The 7,047-nt window shown below is 44.1% G+C and overlaps 1 long non-coding RNA gene across 1 annotated transcript; it reads left to right on the plus strand.

The window, feature by feature from the left end:
* The first annotated feature begins 1,962 nt into the window (after positions 1–1,962).
* On the plus strand, positions 1,963–6,059 carry LOC134448953 (uncharacterized). The gene is made up of 3 exons (XR_010034878.1): positions 1,963–2,346; positions 3,748–3,881; positions 5,937–6,059. It is a non-coding gene; the product is annotated as an uncharacterized LOC134448953 (long non-coding RNA).
* The last annotated feature ends 988 nt before the right edge of the window (positions 6,060–7,047 follow it).

Here is a 7,047-nt window from a genome sequence, read left to right on the forward strand (position 1 = left end):
GTAGGTGAGAGATAGAGACGCAACACGTGACTCATCCTCCTCTCCTCCCTGTTCCCACCGTCATCACCTTCGTCATCCGTCCTTCCACCCGTCCATCCCGTCACGCTCTCTCGCCTCTCTCTCCCCATCGTGCCGTGGCCAGGGTTGCCAGATGAGACTGATGATTTCTAGCCCAAAAATGCTCAAAACCCACCTGGATGCACTAAATCCCACCCAATTTGAACTAAATTCCATTTCTATAACTAAAATCCTGCCTAAATGCCCTTTTTTCTACCCGTTTTTACCCGCATCCTAAACAGCCCAATTGGGCAGGAAACAGCCCAATCTGGCAACACTGGCCGTGTCACGCCGGCTGTCCCCGACGGGCACCAATGACAGCGAGCATGCCGTGCGGGGCAACAACACTCGTACTCTCATAGTCATTACTCTGCCTGCCTCATGCCAAGTCACTATTGTGCTCTTGTGTAAGGCCGTTGCGTGATATTTCGGGGCCCTAGGCAAAGTGGGACTTGGGCCCCCCATTTCAAACTGTTGGGAGGGCCCCCTGAAGAGAGGTTTTGATAGCAGTATCATTGCAAGGCAGTTATGGGTAAGTCGTTAGGGTGTCAGACAGGGGCGCAACTACTCATTTCTGGGGGGGTATGCAAGAACTATATTTGTGCTCCCCCCCCCCAAAAAAAACACTTAATAACTATTTGGCGCCCTCCAACGCCCTCTCTTTGGCGCCCCACTCTCTCTGGCGCCCCCCTGGAACGCATACGTCGCATATACTGTAGTTGCGCTCCTGGTGTCCGACTTGCAGCTCAAAGGTTGCCAGTTCGACTCCTGACCTGGCAGGTTGAAGGGGGGAGTAATTAACCAGTGCTGCCCCCCATCCCCCACCATGACTGAGGTACCCTGAGCATGGTGCCGTCCCGCCGCACTGCTCCCTCGCCTTTTTGGGGTTGCCCTCTTGAATGGATGAGGCATAAATGCAATTTCACTGTGTGCAGTGAGTACTGTGGTGTGCTGTGTCACAACGACAATGGGAGTTTCTCAGTTGGGCTTTCACTTTTCGGCCAGTGACTTCAGGAAAGTTTTGCGTCACTCATAAAGTTCTCATTGCTGTCATTTGAATTACAAGTACATAACCAGTTATTTCTAGAGGGTCCTCTTTCAGTTGGGGGCCCTAAGCAATTGCCTTGTTTGCTTGCCTGGTTGTGAATATTGTGCTCTTGTGCTCTTTTGTCTGCTTTGTCATGCTCAGAGGGCTTCATCTAAAGTGACTTGAAAGTCAGGCTCGGGGGCCCACGCCCCAATAGCCAATCAAGGATAAAGCGCACACACTTAACAGCAAATTGGCGTAAAACAGACAGACACACATGCACAGACACACAGACACGCGCACATACACATTTACAGACACACATTCATAAACACAAACACACACACACACACACACACACGCGCACACACACACACACACACACACATACACAAAGTAAATAAAAAACAAGGACCTGAGTACCAGATGGAGATGAGTCAGGCTGCTGAAAGGACTTTTATTTTGATTGACGTGCATATGACTTCCAGAAGAGGGTAAGCTAAGCTTAGGTACTGCCCCCCTATGATAGCTGAGATGCCATTATCGTAACTCATTTATATCATTAAGATGTTTCATGGTGTTCCACGGAGCAACAGAATGTTCACACTTTAATTGGAATGTCTCTTCAGAGATGATCCGCTTCAGATGGTTCCATTATCGGTAAACAGTCTGTTGACGTTTGTGTTAAATCACGTTTCACGGTTAAAAGTTCGGGGTTTGGAGACAGGCTTGGCCGAGGTGACATTCGGTTTGACGGTTGACAAATATTCATTGAGACAGACGATGACCTCAATACACTGGTCCTTGTTGACTGTCCAAAGAAAAGTGTTATTAAAGTGCCCATGGCATGACATTTTGACCTTATGATGTTTTGGGGCCTTAAAATGAGTTACTCTGACCTCCTGAAGTCATCCCAGTGGTTTGCAATGTGTTACTGTGTACACAGAGCTGTGCTGGAGGTTCCTCCCAGTTTGTAAACAAACTCTGACACAGCATCCAATTGACGCAAAGCTCGTGTGTGCCCGAGATGACGTCCTGCCCTCGTTCGCTCTCAACTCGTCCACGCCCTCTCTCCACCCACTAGCCCGCCCATTCATTTGAAAACTCTATAAATACCAGCAGAACACCACATATGTACTGGTTCAATGTCTGAGGGAACATTTTCCGGACTAATGCTTTCACAATCTGGGACAATACAGAGCAAGTTATGGCCAACACCTGACGCTGAAGTCTGGATCAATACCACCAAGCCTCCTGAACAAGTAAGTCATGAAAAGCTTCCAGTCTGTATTACAGTGTCATGGCTAACTAGCCTGCAGTATTAGCTGTGGAGTGGGGAAAAAACATACATTAGCCATGAAAGCTACACTGTACCAAAAGAAATAGCCATACTCTGTCTTGTTTTTCTTGGGAAATCGACTGTAAAATATAACCATGGTCTTTTGAACTTACATGTACATCAAGCATGAGCACAATTAACTAAATGGTTTCGATGGAAATGAAACCTTGACGACCGGGCTAGCGGCTATGTTAGCCCACCTGCAGTCAAATAACACAGGCATCCAGCTAGCTAGCTAACAAGGAATGTGATGTTGACAATTATTCTATTACACGCCAATTTAACAAGACCAAATTGCTCAACATTTCGTTGGTTGACCAAGGAGGGTCCTGTGGTTGAAAACAAGGCATTTTAAACGTTGTTGGTGAAAACACGATTTATTTAGGAAACCCTTTTTGTTGGCTGTGGTGGTGCGGTACATATTCATTTCGATTCCCAGACTGTCGCTCCCAACCCCAATCGCTCCTTAACCCTAAACCTAACCCTAACTCTAAACCTAATCCTAAATTGCTTGTATGTGGCAGTGATAATACGTGAAATATAATCGGGTGGGATCGAACGTCTGGGAGTGATAAAACCACCTGGGGCTACACGTCCGGGAGTGATCTCAGTTGGGAGTGTCCATCTGCCACCGTTCATTTCCATGGAGACTGGTGTTCTTAGTTTCACCTAGGGATGTTATAACTTGAGCTAACAGGTGTTCGAACTAACCGTATGTTCGGAAAACTCAGTTGTGACTACACACCGAACTCATAACATAGCATATTGACCAGGCAAGCCTTTGATTCGATTTGGTCACCTAACTATACCTAGTGTAGAGCGACTGGCCACTGCATTGAAACGTAGGCTTCAATGGGTTCAAAGGGTTCTATTACGGTAATTACTCAGTGTGCGTGGCTGCACGAACTCAGCTGACACATCCAACACAGACTTCAAGCAGTTGATACAGGCTGCTATTTAGTGGTTGTGACGGCATTTGATTGCGTTTTTGTTTTCATCATATAACAAATTTGGCGTAACCTCTGGTAGGTACACAGAATACAGCAGTCGGATCACTTGTCTAGCTTACGTTGCTCCAGTGCAGGCAGCTGTGGAGTTACGTGTGAGTTGCTATGCAACCTGCTCCCACTGTCTGTCATTTTTTCATTCCTATCCGTGAATAGCTTGGAAAGCCAGATGCAGTCGAATATTGGGTTTATGTTTCCTTGACATTTATGTCTCTGTTCTGACTCAGAAATTTTTCTTGTATAGAATTTGAGAGGCTGTGGATCATGGAAAGTTATATTCTGTATTTTTTCCTAATGGCCGCAATTCTCATCTACAGAAGTTCCTGTTACAGACGGTCATGATGAGTAGAAGAAGGCAACATGATGAAGCAAAACTCCTCCATCACCACTACGTTGGAGTCTTCCCATTCAGTCATCATCCAATTTGCTCCAAAGAATCAAACACAAGCAGGTACCTGTAATTTGAGTGCTCTGGATCTTCACCTTTTTCCGTGGTGCTCATCAGTGTAGGGGCTCTCAAACTTGGTCCAGGTAGACAGATGCAGAGGCACTAAAGGTTGCAATTTATACGCCCTGAAGGCCATAAGGGCCGAAACGCGTAAGCATTGTAGCCAAATAAAAAAGTAAAAAAAAATGCAACCTTGAGTGCCTCAGCATCTGTCTAACTGGAACAAGTTGCTCCAAAGAATGTTGTCTTTCCTTATATGCTGTGTAGGTGAGAAGATGGATCTTGTTGTTCTAGCGCCCCTATACTCAAATAGCGGCCCGCGGGCCATTTGTGGCCCGCGGGGCATCTATTTTTGGCCCTCGAATAATTTCGAAAAATTTGGTCCGATTGCGCTGTCGGCTCTTATTTTGAAATCGCGCCACAGACGCTATGAAGAAGCATGCCGTGCCCCGCCCCCTCAGGCAGTTTCTCCCTGTTTGTCACTGCAGGCTCCGGACAGAAGCACCTACGACGGTGGCATTACAGGTTGTGAGGTAGACTACAAGGGAAGGACTGTATTAGAGCCTGTAAATAAATTATTCACAAAGTTCTCTATGCCTCGTTTTTGAAAAGTAATGGTCCACATTTGATTGCAAACAGTGTGTTAGGTCTTCGAATTGGTTTAGCAGTAGCTGTAACTAGTTACTAACACAAATGAAGGCAAACTGTGTTTGAGCTCTGCTGGCAGCTAACTATTGGTAGCCTATTAAAAACAAATTGCTTAATAATTGCTTTTCACACTTTTAAACAGTCCCCAAATAGTTTGTTTGGAATGCTAAGACCCTCATAAGACTGCAAACAAAGTTGTGAGCAACTTGACTATTATTGGCTTTTGCATTTAATCAACACTGCATCAAATGTGCCATTTTCTTGTTGACAAAACCTGGTGTTCTCCTATCTATGTGTCCTCTTTGTTGGGTCCATTATTGCACTGATTCTCATTATGCATGTGAGAGCTGCATAAACAAAGTCATAATAAGCAACATTTGTTTGAAAAGCGTTATCTTCAGGCTTATTGGTTTTCTCACTAAGAAATAAATCTTTATGAATGTAGTCTGCAAATATAGGCTAACAGATAATCTTATGTCATTAAAAAAAAATACTAAAGGGTGGGTGGCAATTAGAGTAAGGCAGGCACCTCACCCCACAGTGCTCCAGAAAAATGCAGGGAGAGAAATGTTCTCCCATCCTGTCACTGGAAACTAAATATCTGCTGTGGGTGTGAGTGCGTGTGTATTGTGCTTACAAAGGACTTATATTTTATTTTTTTATTTTTTTTTGGGGGGGGGGGGTCCTGTCGGCCCGGCCCTTTATTGAAAGGAATTTTGAAAAACTGGCCCTCGGGGACTTTTAATTGAGTACCCCTGTTCTAGCGCCTGATTTTTTGTTTTTCTTTTTTAAAGCAGGATTACACTAAATGGCAAAACGTGTAGGCCTACCTTGTTTCCTTTCCACTATCCAAACTCCCATCCTCCTTTGTGCTTGTGGCCTTGTAAAATATGATGTGGTATGCTGATAGATGGGCAATTAAACAACTCGCAAAATATCAATTCAAATGTCATTTTCTGATTAGTTGTTGTGCATAGCAGGGAAACTTATTTTCTCCATGGATGCTAGGTTGTTGGGCCACAAGCCCAAGTAGAAGACATGAGTTTGGATAATGGAGTGGATACCTTGACTATGCCCCCTGAAAACACTCTTCTGTTGAGATGTCTATATTTGCTTTACAAGGCAATGTCACACACACACACACACACACACACACACACACACACACACACACACACACACACACACGGTTTCAGGTGATACTTGACTTGATGTAATTATTATAACTATACAATACAATTCATGGCATTAGTATGAAATGGCTCTTGCAGTGTTTTAGGAAGGAACCCTTCATATCCTTTCCAATGACAATAACGAGGTTTGTCTTTGAAACTGGCTAACCCTCACCATCTTGACCAACTGAAAAATAAGAGGGACACTCTGTTCACACATTGTCTTTTGTACTTGCAGACGCTTCTTACAGATGGCTGTCCTCTAGAATGAAAATGCACACCAACCACCGGCAAACATCAAAAGCTAATCCAACCTTTGGTAAGATTTGAAAAGAATTCAGTTCAACTAATTCTGACATAACATTTTAATAGTGTTACTTCAATAATTCCAAAATGACATAGCATTCTAAGGTCTTAGGAAACCCTGCGACTGATGCAATGTTGGTGCCCTAGAAGACAAGTCAGCACAGTTCAGACGAGCCAGCCAGAGGAGGTCACCGCCAGCCTTGTATCGAGGTTCCAACGTCCTTCATCGGGGAACTCGGCATGGATATGCAAGACGACACTCGAATCACTGATGGACAAATGCCTGAAATGGCTGGAAAAATAGAAAAGATGGTTACAGAGACTGTTATTGCTGTTCTTCTTTCAGTACAATATTTGCCTTCCATAAAATATTCACATGTTCCAATTTAATATTCTTGATGCCGTTGTAAATAAAATTTGCACTCTGTCTTCACACTGTCTGCATAATTGAATTGGCCGCTTATGGTGATCTTGAACTCTGTACAAAAAGTTCCAGCATGCGTTGTGGCTCTCCTGCCTTCTCTCCAAGTTATAGTGATCTGATAAAGATAAGACATGGCAAGTTTGCTCTTATATGCACAGATGGTGTCAAATGAAAGTAATGCGACCTGAGCTAGGCAGCATAATGTTATCTATTTCTGTGGGCATTGTCTCAGTTTCCACACTAGCATCTAACCTTATTACAAAAAAAGCAGTTTTCTGATACTGATAGCCAGGTTACTCTCAGGTAAACATGAGATGATGCAATTTTCACAATGGAAACTTAACTGGCAACTATGGATAAATGTGATGTCAACAGAGCATGGACTATTTCACCATTGTATACAACAGTGTTTCCCAACCAGGGGTACGTGGAAAATGTGATACTAACAAATGTATGGAGTGCACTCACATTGGTATAGAGGATCATATAGAGCAGGGATGGGCAACTGGAGGCCCGGGGGCCACATGCGGCCCGCCTCCTTACTAAGTGCGGCCCATAGATAAACCATACTTATAAATTATAATGAACAAACTTTTTTAAACCACTACTGAGTCAATCT

Source organism: Engraulis encrasicolus, chromosome 1, assembly GCF_034702125.1.
Source record: "Engraulis encrasicolus isolate BLACKSEA-1 chromosome 1, IST_EnEncr_1.0, whole genome shotgun sequence".
Taxonomy (NCBI): domain Eukaryota; kingdom Metazoa; phylum Chordata; class Actinopteri; order Clupeiformes; family Engraulidae; genus Engraulis; species Engraulis encrasicolus.